Source organism: Hylobates moloch, unplaced genomic scaffold (assembly GCF_009828535.3).
Source record: "Hylobates moloch isolate HMO894 unplaced genomic scaffold, HMol_V3 SCAFFOLD_21, whole genome shotgun sequence".
NCBI lineage: Eukaryota > Metazoa > Chordata > Mammalia > Primates > Hylobatidae > Hylobates > Hylobates moloch.
This window is the reverse complement of record NW_026652296.1, coordinates 18,971,315-18,990,112: the sequence shown is the minus strand read 5'-3', so window position 1 is coordinate 18,990,112 and position 18,798 is coordinate 18,971,315.

The following is an 18,798-nucleotide window of genomic DNA, read 5'->3' as shown; positions in this document are numbered from 1 at the left end:
ATTCTGGGAGTCTGTGAACTCAGAAGGGAAAAATATTACATTTCTATTTTCTCTAATATCGAATTGAAATTTACAATTTCTTTCAGTTACTGAATGTAGGCACCAAATTACAGTAGTATTAACAGTGTCTGTGACTTTGTTGCCAGTAAAAGAAAATCACAGATATTTTAATTTGGCATTAGAGTTATTGCAAGATATATCAAACATCATTCATACTCATCACTACTTTGAAATTATGGATATTATTAGGCCCTCTGATATATCTTGTTTAATACATTAATAAAGAAGCCCATATATTCTTATAGCATATTTTAAAAACATTTTGATGAGTGTATTTTAATATTTTTGGTTTCCTCTGTTACGCATTGTTTTTTATTTTATGCGTTTAAAAATAGTATTCTGAGAAGTGATTCATAGGCTTCAACAGATTACCAACATAGTACTTGGACAAAAAAGGTCAAGAAACACAAACAAATGGAAGAACATTTCATGCTCATGGATAGGAAGAATGAATATTGTGAAAATGGCCAAACTGCCCAAGGTAATTTACAGATTCAATGCCATCCCCATCAAGCTACCAATGACTTTCTTCACAGAATTGGAAAAAACTACTTTAAAGTTCATATGGAACCAAAAAGGAGCCCATGTTGCCAAGTCAATCCTAAGCCAAAAGAACAAAGCTGGAGGCATCACGCTACCTGACTTCAAACTATACTACAAGGCTACAGTAACAAAAACAGCATGGTACTGGTACCAAAACAGAGATATAGAAAAATGGAACAGAATAGAGCCCTCAGAAATAATACCACACACCTACAACCATCTGATCTTTGACAAACCTGACAAAAACAAGAAATGGGGAAAGGATTCCCTATTTAATAAATGGTGCTGGGAAAACTGGCTAGCCATATGTAGAAAGCTGAAACTGGATCCCTTCCTTACACCTTATACAAAAATCAATTCAAGATGGATTAAAGACTTAAATGTTAGACCTAAAACCATAAAAACTCTAGAAGAAAACCTAGGCAATACCATTCAGGACATAGGCATAGGCAAGGACTTCATGACTAAAAACACCAAAAGCAATGGTAACAAAAGCCAAAATTGACAAATGGGATCTCATTAAACTAAAGAGCTTCTGCACAGCAAAAGAAACTACCATCAGACTGAACAGGCAACCTACAGAATGGGGGAAAATTTTTACAATCTATCCATCTGACAAAGGGCTAATATCCAGAATCTACAAAGAACTTAAACAAATTTCCAAGAAAAAACCCATCGACAAGTGGGCGAAGGAAATGAACAGACACTTCTCAAAAGAAGACATTTATGCAGCCAACAGACACATGAAAAAATGCTCATCATCACTGGTCATCAGAGAAATGCAAATCAAAACCACAATGAGATACCATCTCACACCAGTTAGAATGGGCATCATTAAAAAGTCAGGAAACAACAGGTGCTAGAGAGATGTGGAGAAATAGGAACACTTTTACACTGTTGGTGGGAGTGTAAACTAGTTCAACCATTGTGGAAGACAGTGTGGCCATTCCTCAAGGATCTAGAACTAGAAATACCATTTGACCCAGCAATCCCATTACTGGGCATATACCCAAAGGATTATAAATCATGCTGGTATAAAGACACATGCACACATATGTTTATTGCGGCACTATTCACAATAGCAAAGACTTGGAACCAACCTAAATGTCCATCAATGATAGACTGGATTAAGAAAATGTGGCACATATACACCATGGAATACTATGCAGCCATAAAAAATGAAGAGTTCACGTCCTTTATAGGGATACGGATGAAGGTGGGAACCATCATTCTGAGCAAACTATTGCAAGGATAGAAAACCAAACGTTGCATGTTCTCACTCAGGTGGGAATTGAACAATGAGAAAACACGGACACAGGGTGGGGAACATCACACACTGGGGCCTGTCGTCAGGTAGGGGGAGGGAGGAGGGATAGCATTAGGAGATATACCTAATGTAAATGATGAGTTAACCGGTACAGCACACCAACATGGCACATGTATACATACGTAACAAATCTGCACGTTGTGCACATATACACTAGAACTTAAAGTGAAATAATAAATAAAGGGCCTAGATTTAAAAGGTCAAGAAATGCTGGGTTAGATGGTGCAGAAGGGGCAGATAGCTAGGGAGACTCTTAGCTTTGGAACCTAGAGGGAGGAGGTTGTTGTCAAAGAGAAAATTGAGAGGATGCTTTGGGAGGTGTAAGGACCCGAGTGCCTGGACGTTTGACCATGCACTGCTGCTGTAGTTTGTTCAGGGTTGTCCTCAGGTCTGTGCTGGCTCCCTGGGCAGATGATGGAGCTGAAAGAACATGAGTCTCAGGGCCTGTTCAAGGCTGGTGGACCTAGGTCTGGAAAGATAAGCTATGGTAAGAATGCTGCTTGCATGATTAGTCTCAGATTGTCTATCTGATAACTGAGTTGGCAGATCTGAGATTAAGAGCTAGGCTTGCCGCAGACAGACTGGGTCAGCGTGGACTAGCCATGTAACTTCTTTTTTTTTTTTCTTTTTGAGACAGAGACTTGCTGTGCCTCTCAGGCTGGAGTGCAGTGGCGCGATCTCAGCTCACCGCAACCTCAACCTCCAGGGTTCAAGTGTTTCTCGTGCCTTAGCCTCCCAAGTAGCTGGGACTACAGGCATGATTAATTTTTATATTTTTGTAGAGATGGTGTTTTGCCACGTCAGCCAGGCTGGGTCTCGCCATTTTGGCCACTTCTCCATGTTGGCCTGATCCACGGATCACCTCAAGTGATCCACCCACCTCGGCCTCCCAAAGTGCTGAGATTACAGGCGTGAGCCACTGCACCTGGCCCAGCCATGTAACAACTTCTTTTTTTTTAAGATGGAGTCCTGCTCTGTCATCCAGGCTGGAGTGCAGTGGCGCAATCATAGTCCTGCTATGTCACCCAGGCTGGAGTGCAGTGGCACAATCATAGCTCACTACAACCTTCACCTCACAGGTTCAAGCAGTTCTCCTTCCTCAGCTTCCTGAGTAGCTGGGATTACAGGTACACCACCATGCCTGGCTAATTTTTTTGTATTTTTAGTAGACACAGGGTTTCATCAGGTTGGACAGGCTGCTCTCGGACTCCTGACCTCAGGTGATCCTCCTGGCTCAGCCTCCCAAAATGCTGGGATTACAGGCATGAGCCACCGTGCCCAGTAGCCATGTAACTTCTGACCTCTAGTTTCTCATCTCTAGATTGCCATTCATTCAATTAATATTGATTAAGCTCCAAGCACTGTGTAGGAGGCTGAAACCTCTACAATCATTGAGTGGATTAAATGAGATGCTGTGTCCGAAAGCACTTTGAAAAGAGATGCTCCCATTGAATCAGTTCTTTTTAAAATTATCCGTATTTTCTGCTCTTCAGTCACGTTGCCTGTTGAAGAGAAGAGACTTGGGTCTTGCCAAAAAGAGTCAGCCTAGGGAGTTTGCAGCTCCACTGGGTCAATCCTTCCAATCACCCTGACAATGCAGGGTAAAGCGTCAGGACCAAATTCCAGAGATTTTTTCTTTTTTTTTTTTGCCAGATGAGACCAAACTGCTGGATTCAGTTAGAGCTTTCAGCCTGGCTAACAGGGTGTGCATGGTTATTTATGCACTGAAGTGCTCTGATAATTAAGCTCATTCAATGTCACAATGATTGGTTACTTAAGAGGCCTGAATCATCATAAGTGAGGACTGTCATTTGAATGTATGTCACACTGCTTGACTTAGAAGTACAGTACAGTTTGTTGCAAGAAGGCCAAAGGAAAAAAATGTTTATGTGTTGAAGGCAAAATAGGCATGTCAGGGCAAGTGGGCCAGACCCTGCTGTGATCCAGAAGGCACTGGAAGGCTTCAAGATACCCTTTTCTCTTGGTAGAACACAAGAGGGCATGCCAGCTTCTAAATCAACACAGTTCTACTTCACAGGTACAGGCCTTCTGGAAACAAGATTTTAGGTCATCGCTAAAGATGACAGCCTTTGCTGATCACACCTCTTACATTGTCTATCTTCCAACCTTGGCTACCAGCCCTACTTTTGGGAGTTTGACAGCTGAGGCCTTGCAGAACCTGTGAACTCACTGTTGTGGCAATGGCCACAGAAGAGCCGATTCTAATTGTAAAGACAGCAGAAGGTGAAAAGCTTGGGCTCTGGCTCCAGACTTCTCAAATCCCACCATTGCACTGACTGGCTGGGTCACTCTGGCTAGTTGCTTACCATCCCTGAGCGTGTTTCTTTATCTCAAACATAAGAATGGCAGTAGCTATCATACTGGATTTTCTAAAGATTAAAAGAGAGAATGTTTCTAAAGCACTTGGCTCCATGCCAGTAGGTGCTAAATCAACGTTAGCTGTTGTTACTACCTGGGGGGTTGCTGTGGATGGAAGCAAACTTGTCAGACCCTCCTGGGTTGTGTTGCTTTTCCCAGACCCCCTTTGCTTCTGGCATCGTGTCTTCTGCTCTGATTGGCGCCCTCTCTCTATTCCTAGGAAAATTCTTGCACATTTTTCTCTTGGTCCTTTAGTTTAAAAACTTGGATTGTGTTTCCCCCAAGAACAGAATAAACAAATCTCTGTTTGTAAGGCTGTAGGATTCTGATAGGAAAGTTCTTCAGAATCTTGAACAAGGTCAGGAAATGGCACCTTCTGACTTCAGTGCTTGGAAAATTAGCATAAGGGAGGGCAGGGGAAGGAAGGAAAGGACTTGGCCACTTCTTAACTGAAGGGATGATTACATCACTTGTGAATGGCATGTTCTTGGATAAATGGTTTAACTTGTCTGAGCCCAGGGCTGTTGTGGCTGAGACAGTGCTATGTCCACCACAAACTCTCCTTTCTATGCTATGGTGTTGGTGTTTTCACTGAGGGGTGCCTGTCTAGCCAGAAATTCCACATTCCAACTGCACTTCCATTTAAATGAGGCCACTTGACCAGTTCTCCCCAGTGGGATGTGAATGGCAGCGATGCATCCTTTGTGAGCTGAGGCTTTTAAGAAGCTAGTGAGGCTTCCTATGCTTTCTGCTTCTGCTGGCTGGAAACAAAGGACACTGAAGCCCCTGGGGGATGGAAGAACCACAGGAAGGACCCTGGGTCCTTAAATCAACATGCGGAGGAAAGCCAGTGGCCAGCCATGGATACTTGCATTGGACTTTTAAGTGAGTGAGAGGTAAATTTCTATTATGTGAAGATATTGCAAATACTTGGGTTTATTTGTTATAATGGCTAGTGTTATTCTAACTAGTAAAGCCATCATATAAAAGGGGTGTACTAGTTTGAAGTGCTTCACAAACCCAGGTTGCAAATGTCGTATTCATTGATTTATTCATCTGTTCGCTTTCAAAAATAAATATTTATTAAGCACATTGTGTAGGCCCTGCTCTAAGTGCTGGAGATACAGTGAAGTGCAAGATAGATGAAAGCCCTGCTCATATAAGGCATTTACAAATATAAGGATGATGAAAATAACCTCCTTCCCCTCTTCCCACACTGGTGATATTTCATCTCCATCAAATACTTGCTTCTAAACCATGCTCTTTGCTGCCTCCATGCTGTTGGAGAAGTGTTATCTTCCTGTGAACTCCTTCTCTTTATAGACCCAGCTCCCCCGTGGGCAGCCCCTGAGGAGAGGAACTCCTCAGGCCAAGGCAGCAACTCCCTTCTACCTGTCTTCCTGCCCTGACAACAGCATGAGCTGTGTTGTAGTCTATTTGCTTTTTTATGCACTGATTTCCCTCTGCAGTCTGTGACCTCCTTCTCATCCATCTTTGTATTCTAGACTATTGCACAGTGCTGGGCACACAGCAGGTGCTTGCTGAATATTTGTAGAGTTAATTTGAATATAAAACCACCAGAAATGACTATTTGGTTTTCTCAGGAGCCTGCAAAATGCATTGTGTGTGTGTATTATTTTTATTTTTTGAGACAGAATCTCCCTCTTTTGCCCAGGCTGGAGTTCAGTGGCTGATCTTGGCTCACTGAAACCTCTGCCTTCTGGGTTCAAGCGATTCTCATGCCTCAGCCTCCCAAGTAGCTGGGATTATAGGCATGCACCACCATGCCTGGCTAATTTTTGTATTTTTGGTAGAAACAGGGTGTCACCATGTTGGCCAGGCTTGTCTTGGACTCCTGACCTCAAGTGATCCACCTGCCTCAGCCTCCCAAAGTGCTGGGATTACAGGGATGAGCCACTATGCCCGGACTGCATTGTGTTTTGAAAGCAGCTTTTGTTTAGTGTCAGTGTCTAGAACACGAGCCCCTTTCACTCTGTGCATATGGTGACTGAGCTGATTTCATTTAGTATGTGCATAAATACTCATATTTCTCAGAAACAAGGCAAGATTTCTTTGTTTTCTTGTTTGTTTCTTTGCTTCCCCTGGTTGCAAAACATATCCTCTCTACCTCCTGGCAAATCTGACAACACGTCCTCAGATTGGTGAAACAGAATCCGCTAGATCCTCTTGATGGGGGACATGAGGGTTTGGGGTAAAGGTGGGATGAGATGAGTTTCCATCTGTGAATACTCAGATTTTGCTTTTCATTCTTCAAATTCTCATCAGACTGACAGCCAGTGATGCATGGGTGAAGATAAGACCATAGCTGAGAAATCTTTTCTGTTTATGGCAGAGATCATTTCATTGTCATTCCCTGGAGAACCTTATTGCAGGAAGATAGGGAGGAAGAGAAGAGAGCACTCATTCTGTGAGCACCCTTATCTGTAAAAGGTCCCTGGTGTCTCCCCTTTGGGCTGGAATAAAATGAGACTTTAGTGATGGAAGAGAAGAAAGGAAGTGGTTTTTATGATAGGAGGAGGCTGAAGAAAGGGAAGCAGGGTGAATGGAGTATTCTCAGGGAAGATCAGAGGTTTGAGTGGAGATAAATAAAACCATCTTGGACACCAGATTTTTCAGAGGGTGGGGGCATGGAAGAGACCATCAGTTCTTTGAAAAGGGGAATTGGGCAGAAGTAGAGGAGTTCCTCTGCAATAGGAGAGGGGGACGTTAAGGGGATTAGCAGAGGAGTCTTAAGGTCAATGTTATCTGTTTTGGTATGCTGAAGGATGTTTTGCTCCCTTTAAATGGTGATTGATTTGGGAAAGACCCCAATGTATGAAGCAGACCCTCAGGAGTATAGGTCTAAAGCCTCAGGAATGCTCACCACGCCTGGGAGGCTCTGTTACTGGGAACAGTGTTGCTAATGAGAAACCCAATCATGCCTTTTGGGGTTACTGCTATTGATGGCCTGCTCAGAGCCCCTTTATTGGGAGGTGTGCCCATCATCCCTCAGCTACTGGGAGTGCTGCAGCTAATGGTTTCTACCTAAGAACTTACCTAAGAATCGACTGAATGACTGAAGGTACATCATTTGGCAGTACCTGGGAGGTTGGTCCCCCACCTCCTTGGTGTGTCAGTGACTGATACAGGTGCACAGAATGTCAGGTCCTTGCCTTAAGGCAGATCAACACTGTGGTGTGATTTATGCTCCAGAGCTCCCAATGGATCAGGCCAAGGCTAGATTTTACCCCAAACTCCATCCTTACTGGACTGTTCCTTCCCTCTTCTACTTCCTTCCCTCCCTTAAGGATTTCTTCTGAGAACTTTCCCTTGATACAACACCTGCATCTGAATCCCTATCCCAGGTTCTGCTTCCAGAGAACTCACCTCAAGACTCAACCTACCCTGTGCCAGGTTCCATGGTGGTCCTCACAACAACCCCCTGGGGCAAGACTGCTTCATTCCTGCCCCGCACTGCCCCCTTGGCCCAGAAGGGGCTTCCAGACTCCTCTGCAGCCCCCTCACTGGTCGCTAACCCTACTGCTTAGAGCTTAATGTTCACTGGACCACCTCTTTCTAGTAAGCAAGGCATCTGCATGTCAGTGAGCAGTGTCTCTGTTCTGCCTGCCCCGGGAAGTGGAGACTGGCTATTCTCACTACATGACTGGTAGGGTCTGTGGACTCAGCGTTTGCTTTGAAGACCTGGTCACATAGATTTCTTTCCATAGGTGAGCATGCAAAGCCCAAGATTTAGGTTTTGGGGCAGGAGGTAGGAGGCCTCACTCAGACCTGGGGACTTGTTTGTGACCTCCAGTTGCCCTTTGTCTAGAGAAGTTTGTATTTGAATACTGCATGTGTGCTCAAAGCTGGGGCTCTGTTTCTTTTCTGTCTGTGGACCCTTAGGTGACTGTTCCTTGGCAGAAATCCAGGAGGGGATGAGGAGTGAATGATGGGGCGTAAGCACCAGCCCCCCACCCCTGAACCCCTGGACAAGCTCTGCAAAGTAAATATTAAGATTCCTATTTGACTAGAGAGGAAACCAAGTCTTAGAAAGCTTAGATGGCCTGAAGATGAAATTTAGTATTGTCTGAGGTGGAATTTGAATCTTGGATTGGCTAGTTCCAAAGCTCAGCCTTTTTTTTTTTTTTTTAATCCATACCAGAGATTGGCAAACTACAGGTGAAATCTTGCCCACTGCCTGTTTTTATGACTAAAGTTTTATTAGAACATAGCCATGCTCATCTGTTTACATTAGATTATGGCTACATTTGGGCCACCCTGGCAGAATTGAGTAGTTGCAGCAGAGACCCTATGGCCCACAAAGCCTAAAGTATTTGCTGTCTGGACCTTTGCAGAAAATGTCTGCTGACCCCTGCTCTGCAGTCTATTCTCTCAGGGAGTGTTCCCTTTAGAGTCCAGGGAGCCCAAGACATTGCAGGGTGGAAAGATACTTGGTCTTTATATCCAAAGCTCTGGGTACAAATTCTGACTGTGTAACACTAGTCAAGTCATCAGTAGACTTGACTTCTTTTAGTCTTGGTTCATTCATCTTTAAAAGGGAGAGAAGAGCAGCCACAAAAAATAGTTTTGCTTTGAGGATCAAATAAATGAACAGTGATAAATAATGATTTTAAAGATTTGAGTCGAAATAATCTGTACACCAAACCCTTGTGACATACAATTTACCTATATAACAAACCTGGACGTGTACCCCTGATCCTACAATAAAGTTAAAAAAAGGTTACCAAGTGCTTATTATGTGCCAGGTCCTTTACATACATTATCTCCTGTAATCCCTATAAGTGTCCAGTATGTGGTAGACATTCAATAAGAAGACATTGAATGAATGAGGTAGGTACTTAATATTCCCATTCCTCAGATAAGGAAACGGAGGCTCAGAGAAGTGAAGCAACTTCCCCAGGGCTTGGCTGCCTGTGATGGCTGGATTCAGCACAGGCATGAGAGAGGAAGGGCACTGTGTTCCCGTGAAGGGGAGGGTTTTTCTCTTCCTGGGAGAACTTGTGGTCTTCGGGGCTGGTTTCCACTGAAAGTAGTGAGTATTGCTTTCTCTTAGCTTCTCTTCCTTCAATTTAATCAGATTCTATTCTATCCTCTTCAATTTCCCCTGCATTATGTAGCAACTGGGATTGTCAGCAAACCCATCATCTTGTTGTTGTCAGTAAAACAAAGATTATCTGCCTCAGAAAAGTGAACACTTGGGAGTCATAATTATGGGAATCACTTGTAGTTTGGGTCCATTTGAATGTATTTGAGACACAAGCGAAACAGACAGCATGCTCGAAACCTTTTCTAGTTGTGGCCCTGGTTATTTTTGTCCTGCAGGAAGAAGTAGAACTGTCACTCTGCCTGCACGGGGCAGACAAAGCCACCTCTCCCACCAGCTGCCCCTGACCTTTGTGGACAACTGCACCTGGAATGAATAGAATCCTGAAAACTGCTCAGGAGTTTAATAGCTTCAGTGAATAAATAATTTTGGTTCCAGGAAAAGGACAATAAATTGAATTGATTTGAGGAAAAATCATTGTCTTAGTTTGCGTTTCCCTGGATGCAGACTCAGAAACAGATAGGGAAGAAAGTTTCCTTTTTGGGATTGGATTCCAGAAAATGCAGTGGGAAACCCTGGGAAGTGAGACAGGGAAGGGAAATGATATGGTTAGGCTTTGTGTCCCCACTCAAATCTCATCATGAATTATAATCCCCATAATCCTCACATGCCAAGGGAGAGACCAGGTAGAGGCAATTGAATCATGGGGCCGGTTTCTCCCATGCTGTTCCTGTGATAGTGAGTGAGTTCTTACGAGATCTGATGGTTTTATAAGTGCTTGGTTGTTCCTTCTATGTTCTTTGTCCTTCCTGCAGCCTTGTGGAGAAGAGTCTTGCTTCCCCTTCGCCTTTCACCATGATTGTAAGTGTCCTGAGGCCCCCCTGCCCGCACCCATGCTGAACTCTGAGTCAGTTAAATATCTTTACTTTATAAATTACCCAGTCTTGGGCAGTTCTTTATAGCAGTGTGAGAACAAACTAATACAAGAAGGAAGTCTATGCAGCATGTGTTCTGAGGTAGATGACCACGTTGGGCAAAAGAAGATTAATTTCACTGGAGAACTCTGAGAGCCAGAACAGAACTGCAGTTATTCCCCTCAAGGGGTGAGGGAGCTGGGGTAGTTAGACACCCACATTCGTCAGCCATGGGTTGAGGTATGGCATTTTTAGTTGGCTTTGCTGGCAGACCACACAGATGGAAGTTGGTTGGCATGCCCTGAAATGGTGAGGCTCAAGGAGACATAGGTGGGACCCCTTCAAGAACTGCTACAAACTCCTGCTCTGAAATCAGACTACCTGGATTCAAACCTCTGATGTTCCTTCCTATTTGCTATGTGACTTTGGGCAAGTCACTTAAGCCCTTTAGTCTTACCTGTTGAATAGAAAATATGATAGTTCAGACTTTACCAGGTGGCTGTGAAGATTAAAAGAGATAAGGCATGCAAGACACTTACAGGGTACCTGGCAGAAGGTAAACACTCAACAGACTTTAACCGTTATTCATAACTAGTCTATTTATTCTACTGAAATTGAATGGGGGAACATTCAGACCTAGACGATGTTATGGGGAAAAATAGACAAGAAACAATGACCCAAGGTTTTGTCCAAGAGCTATGTGAAGTAGAGTGTGACTAGTAGACAGCATTGTATATTTGGACAAATATGAATATGTGAATTTTTGAGTTGTCTTTCAGATATTAGCTTATTTATAGGAGGATCTTCTGTACAGTTGATGAAGCCCATGTAGCTGGAATCAAAAGCTTCTGTACCCATGGGCTGAATTGGTAGTAGTAGCAAACTGACCAGGGAATTAGAGCATGATACCCAAGATGGTGGGAACCAGCTGAGATGTCATAATCATGATAACAGCAGGTAACATTTACTGAGAATTTTCTTTGTGTCAAGCCATGTGCAAAACACGTCACCAGATTATGACATTTTCTCATCACAATAGTCCATGGTGGTGTCCCTGTCATGAGAGCCTGCCTACTCTCCTTTCAGAGTGCATGTTAAAATAACCTCTCGCTGCAACCAGTGGTTTTCCCAGCAGCCTCTTTTTTTTTCTTCTGGAGTCTGGCCTTTCATAACAAGCCCCCAGGTGCATTTGGAGTTGCTAGCTGTAAATGTGGAAGGATTTCTCTTCATCGGACTTTCGTCCCTGTTCTCTTCCCTAAAGAGCAAACATGCTGCACTAGAAGGAATCACTGGTTCATTGTCACTGGCAAAGCCGAGGCAGGGGGAGGACCATTTTTTCTGTGGGTTCAGCAACCCTCCTAGTGGTTAGCAGACAGCAGCATAATGGCCAGCCAGTGTGAAACTGTGCAAATTGCCTCATAAATAACTCGTAATGCACAGGCAACGGGGAGAGGCCATAGCTCATGGATAAATGACTCCCTGCCATTTCAGAGTATTAAACCAGGGATAGTCCGGACCTCGCCATGGGGATTCATTAACTGCTATGGGTTTCCCGCACGCAAGCCTGCTGGGACTCAGGCCTGCTTGGTGCTTCTTGTGGCATCATGATGGGGGCAAAACACTTCTGAGCAGGGCCATGAGAAAGAGAACGTAAGTACCTTTAACAAACCAGCCAGGGGTGAACCCTGTAGGAGCCAAGTATTTTCTCTGTGGAACTTGCTTTCTGAAGAAATTTCTTTGAGGGGCAGAGAAAAACATAATAACCTTAACGACTAACATGTATTGGGCATTTACTCTGTGCCAAGCACTGTGCTAAGTCTTTTTTTTTTTTTTTTTTTTGAGATGGAGTCTCACTCTGTCGCCCAGGCTGGAGTGCAGTGGTATGATCCTGGCTTACTGTAAGCTCCACCACCCAGGTAGCTGGGACTATAGGCGCCTGCCACCACACCCGGCTAATTATTGTATTTTTAGTGGAGATGGGGTTTTGCCATGTTGGCCAGGCTGGACTTGAACTCCTGACCTGAGGTGATCTGCCCACCTTGGCCTCCTAAAGTGCTGGGATTACAGGCATGAGCCACCACGCCCCTGTGCTAAATCTTGTGTAACTCTCACAAACATTCTATTGAGTGGATACTATTATTATTAGTCCTATTTTCATAGAGGATGAAGTGAAAGCTCACAGAGGTTTAGTTACTTATTTTAGGCAATATAGCCAATATGTGGTGAGTGCATCAGTCAGCTTTTGTTATATTGTGGTAACAAATAGTCCACCAATCTCAGTGGTTTAAAATCACAAGAGTGTTTTGCTCCTATTTTATGCCACTCACGGATCAGCTGCTCTACTTTACCTGTCTTTGTTACAGGATCCAGGCTGAAAGAATAGCCTCTATCTGGGACATACTATTCTCATGGCAGAAGAAGAGAAAAGCAAGAAAACTGGTGGAACTGGCCATGGCCATGAAGGCTTCTGCTCAGAATGGGCATATATCACCTCTGCTCATATTTCATTTATCAAAGGTGGTCATATGGCCAAGCTGGGAGGTACTGCAATGAATGACAGTTGGGGACAGATATTTAAGTCTCTTAGAGGAAAGGCAGAGATTGGAGAAGAATAATATAATCTATGCAGCTGAGTGAGATCAGATCTTTGTGGTTTTACATTTTGTGCTCTTAATTTCTGCCCTTTGCTGAATTTGGAGCTGGGATACTTGGGCTTCAGCACCACTCTGCAGTCAGAAACTCTGTGACTAAGGGCAAATGTATTTCCCTCTCTGGGTGCCAGTTTCCCTGCCTTAGTTAGATCCCCCAGAAGCAGATGCAGAGACAAGGAATGAAATGCAAGTAGTTTATTTGGGAGGTAATAAGAGGAAGCCCCAGTAAGAAAGGCAAAGTAAGACAGAAAAAGGAAGGAAGGTAATAAAGTATGTTACCAAGCAGGTTTCCCTCAGAGCAACCGGGGCACAATTCTGCTAAAGAACTCTGGGGATACACACCTCAGAATTATCCTGCCCGAGGGGTGAGGAACCTGGAAATTTATTTACGAACTCCCAGGCCATCATTGGTTGAGGGCTATTGCTGAGACCATTGACTCTCCTGCAACCAGATAAAAGCCTTTGAGCAGAGTTATAAGTGTTTGTAATAAGCATCTTTTGGCATACAGGGGTGAGCCAAAGTCCCTGTCTATACAATGGATGGTGTTGACTAGAAACACTTCAATGGCCCTTCTACTTTTTGTCCCCTGTGCCTACAGCCCCGCCTGGCATGGGGTCAGCACATGGGCAGTCTGGTTGAGTGTGAGGATCATGGGCAGTTGCATTTTCCCTCCATCTTCCTATGAAACCTCATGCCCCACCACTGGCTCTTCCTCTTGCTTTTCCACTGCATGCAAACCTTCTTGGCTCTGCAGGATGTTCCATCCACCTCCTACTCTTCACAAATGTGTCTCTTACCCAGGGTGCTGCAGTTCTTACTGCCTACTCACTTTGGGCGTACTCTTTATCCCTGGTACTATGCTTTCCATGGTCACAGGGAGGCAGCATCAATGATATCCTCATTTCCCTGGCATCTCTCATTCTATGCAAAATATCCTTTTGCTTTGCACTCTGCCACCCCCTTTGCTGTCATCTTTGTTCCAGTACTAACCATCCTCCCCTGACCCTATCAAGCTCCATTCACCTAAGGCTGGCTCCCAGCCTCCCTCCCTCTCTGAGCTACCTACCACCTTGGCTTCTCCCTTGTCTATGGGGTTGATGCATTCCATACCTACAGTTCTTGTCCCCGCTTAGTTCAGACCACCTACATCTCCCTCCACAACTCAAAACAGCCTCTTCAACCAGTCTCCTGCTGCATTCCCTACACACACTTCCAAACCCCTAAATTTCTGACTTCTAGTTCAATACTTTGGCCAAGCATTCTCTCTAAAATATGATTGGGTAGGGAAGTAGCCAAGTGTAGTAGTTAAGAACAGGAACTCAGAGATTGTTGGGGTTTAAATCCTAGCTCTGCCACTTCTTTCTTATGGGAACTTGGGCAAGCCACTCACACGCTCTGTGCCTCAGTTTCCTCATCTGCCACATAGACCTACCTCATAGGGTTGTTGCCATAGACCACCTGGCACATAATGATTAGATCACCACCTGGCACACAGTAATTATGGAATCACTGTTTGTTAAATACACTGAATTTGAAGGTGATGTCTGTTCCCTGCTTCAAAGCCTCCAAATCCCCAGTCACCCAGAGGGTACAGTCTGAGCTGCCCAGTCTGGCACTTGAGGCCCTGGTTAGTTGGCCTCTATCTCCCTTTCCAAAATCAACCCCTCAGTTCCTTTTTGCCCCACATTTTATGACTCAGCTGTTGCATATCTCTGAGTCTTTGCACATGCTGTTCCCTTTGCCTGGTATGCTAAGCCCTGCCTTTTTCTGTTCATTTCCTACTGACTTCTCAGGAGTGCCCTCAGGTAGAAACTGGGCACTACCCCTGTTTCAGGGCTGAGACCAGAGTGGGATGAGTAAGTTTGCTTCAAAAGTGAAATTTAAGGGGGCATTCAAAAACTCAGTAATCAAGACAGAATATTTCAATATTAAAATAAGTAAAATCCTGTGTTAGTTTGCTGAGGATGATTGTTTCCAGCTTCATTCATGTCCCTGCAAAGGACATAAACTCATTCTTCTTTATGGCTGCATAGTGTTTCATGGTGTATACATGCTACATTGCATGTTGTCACTCATAAGTGGGAGTTAAACAATGGGAACACATGGACACAGGGAGGGGAATATCACATACCGGGGTCTGTTAGGGGGTGGGGGGCAAGGAGAGGCAGAGCATTAGGACAAATACTTACTGCATGTGGGGCTTAAAACCTAGTTGATGGGTTGATAGGTGCAGCAGAGCACCATGACACATGTGTACCTATGTAACCTGCACATTCAGCACATGTATCCCAGAACTTAAAGTAAAATTGAAATTAATAATAATAAGTGCAATAAGTCTAGGTTGAAAAGAGCATCAACATTTTAAATAAAGATGAGGTCTAACCTGCTCTCATGAGACTCATGCCACTTGCCTGGCCTGTTGGATCCTGGGCTAGCCTGCTGCAGATTGAAAGATCATGAGGAGGTGAGCACAGTTGTGCCAGCTAAGGTTATTCAGGTTATTCTAGACTAGTTTATAGCCAGCTGACCTCATACTTGTCAGAGAGCCCAGCCAAGGTCAACAGAGCCACCTACATGACCCACAGCTAAAGAAGACACCTGAGTGAGCTCCACTGACCCATAGACGTGTGTGCAATACCAATACTATGCTTTTCAACTACTACATTTGGGGATGATTTGTTACACAGTGGTAGCTAACAAATACACTCTTTCTGGCCACAGAGCCTTTGAGCATGCTTAACCTCTGCCTGGGAAGATCTCTCTTCCCTAGGCCCCTTCATTCCTTAGGCCTTCACTTAGTGCTGCTGCTTTAAAGAGGCCTTTCCTGACTGCCCTATGTCAAAGCTCCCTCCTCCAGGCTCTCCTTTTACTGTGTAACTTTCCATCTTTGCCCTTCACTGCAGTTCTACTGCACTTATTCATGTGATTGTCTGATGCCAGTCTCACCTGATAGATGGCAAGCTGCATCAGGGCAAGAATTATGCTTTTTAGGTCTCCATTGCATTTTGGCCCATAGTTGATGTTTGATAAATGTGCTGAATGAGTACATGAATGAATGGGTTTATTTTGAGACAAAATTTGAGAGTGTCGATCAAGATCCATGATTTCTCTGCCTTTTACCCAGTGATATAATATGTACAATGGATTCTGATGCAAAGGTCATGGGCCTCTCCTGGGGGCCCCTCCACCCCTGTGCATCATAGCTCGCCTATCATCTTCTGAGCAGGGTTTGCCAGCAGAACATAAACTATAATGTGAATGGCACTCTTGGAGTTGAGCAGCCCAGCACTGAGAGTAGTGGAAGCATGTCTGGCTAAGCCAGGGCTAGAGCAGTGCAGATGGGAGGATGTGGATATGACTTGATGAGGGCAGCAGCCAGGGATGGGCTAAAAGGGAGGGTTGGGGGGCCTCCCTGGAGCCCTGTCTCTGACTTAACCTGGTATCACTCCCTTCACACTGTAGGCCTCCTTCTGGCAATTTGAGATTCTGCCCCAGGCTCTGGTGGCCCCGTGGAGCATAGGATCTGATGCCTGGTTTCTTGACCTCCATGTATCATGATTCCTAATTCATTCTTGCTTCTCAGTCTGGGGAGGCAATATAGGCTAAGACTGTGGACCTTCAAGTCACACCGCCTGGGTTCAAATCCCAGCACAGCTTTCTACTAGCTGTATAGCTTTGGGCAAGTAATGTAACTTCTCTGTGCTCTAGTTTTCTGTCTGTAAAACAGGCTCATACCTACATTATAGGCTGTTATGAGAATCAAACTGAGCTGGAGCGGGTTAAAACACAGTAGTGCTTGCTACATGGTATGCACGATATCAGTGTTTTTGTTTTCCTTTGATTTGGCTGGCCTGAGGCTCTGATGTGAGGCTGATGGTCCCAGCACATCTAACTAGGCTGAGCATCCGGTTTCTTATTGGGAGTGCCATCTGGCTCCAGGTTAGGTCTTAAGTGAGATCTGGTCTCTGTTCTTTGAAAGGCTTGCTTTGCAGGAGAAATGTCCTTGGGCAAGAAGCAGCTCTGGTGGGGCTGTCTCCCAGATACACGCATGTGCTTGTACACACACACACACACACACACACACACACACACACACACACTCACTCCTGCGTAGCCCACTCCAAGGCACCCTATGGGCCCTTCACTCCTTGTTCAGCCTCATCAAACCTGATTATAAAATCCTTTTCCAGCACTCTGTCCAAAGGTCATCACAATTATAATCACTGCTGTAATTATGTCCAAACTCTTAGCCCCCCCACTGGGGAGTGTGGGAGCACTGTCACCAGCCTAAGAGGCCCAGTTCTGTGAGGCCTGCTTGTCCCACCCTGCCACACTGGGAACAGATATGCTGCCCCCATAGGGATGGCAATGGTCGTGAGGCTTGCCCTGTACCCTCAGAGATGCTTCCTTTATTCAAGCCACCTGTGCCCCACCTATGCCACCCCCCTGGAGTGCTCTCTATTCCCTGGGAGGGCCCTGCACAGAGGCAGGTGGGTGGGTGTCACACGGGGAGGGGAATGACAGTTTTCCTCACATCTTCCCTGATGCTCTTCAGGTGTCTCTCCTGCTGTTCCTGATGGGAGCGCAAGCTAAGTGAGAGATGAGACAGGGGTTTTGACAGGAAGGGCCTCGCTGGGTGGCAGGATGGAGGTGAGATCCCTGTGCCGATGAACAGGTTATGTTGTGTGTTCATGTGACAGAATCAGACACATTTTGCAGGTTGTGCAGAGAGGCCTGTAATCTCCAGAGACTCCTCACCTCAAAGTGCTTTGCCTATTGTTATGGTTGAACTGTGTCTTCTCAAAACTCATGTGTTAAAGTCTTAACCCCCAGGACCTCAGAATGTGATTACATATTCTGATGTAGAATCTTTAAAGAGGTAACTAAGGTTAAATGAGGTCATTAAAGTTCTTCTAAGCACCTTCTAGCTTTGAGCAACCTTAATATGAGAGTGGCCTGTGATGCTCCCGGGTCCTCCTCTGCCCAACTCACCAAGATTGGCTAGAAATAGGGGTTGGAGGGAACCTGGGAAGTGAGCCAACATTTCTCCTTCTGCTGTGATCCATGCTAGTTCTGATCTCAAGTTCTCTTTTCCCTCCACATTCTGCAGTGCCTCACTTTGCCTGTCTATGTGCTGCTTACATGGATACCCATATTTTTGGGGGATAAGCACATTGACAGGGAATAAGCAGAATGCAGTAGAGGCAGGGAAGGAGGAGAAAACAGAGCATGAGGAGGCTGTGCTGAAGGGGAAGGTTCACCTGAACCCCAAGAAATGCTGGGAGCCAGTGGTGGGTCTCTCGGGTGCCTCAGCATTGGCCCGTGGCCCAGTGGAGGAGAGTATGGGGGTCTTCCCCATGTATGGAAAGTGCCATGCTGGTGGCTTACCCCCGAGGAGCACTTTCCATATGCCATGGCTCTGACACAATGTGGCTTCTAAGCCAAACACCTAAAAGGTGTTTAGAAGAAAAGAAGTCTGTGTTAGGGGCAATATTGCACCCCTCTGTGAGGCTTTGCCAGCCTTAGAAGTCTCTGTAGCAGACCTCATCTGCAGCTAGAGACAGAACTGAAATAGGACATAGCTGAGATACCTGGGTGTAATTCCTGGGGACACCGTCCAGTACAGGGGAAACTTTGAAGACTTAAATCTCCTTCAGTAGTTTATATAGTCAATGCAAGATACTGACAATATGGTCAGTCTCTATATAGTCAGTCACTATCGTGTATATAGTCAAAGTGAGAAACTGAGTGGTGAGACTGTGACTAATTTTTACTCCCAGACTGGTATGGCCTGAAATTTTGGCAAATATTAACAATGGTTATAAAAACAGCTCATTAGGCATTTGCGATGTACTTGG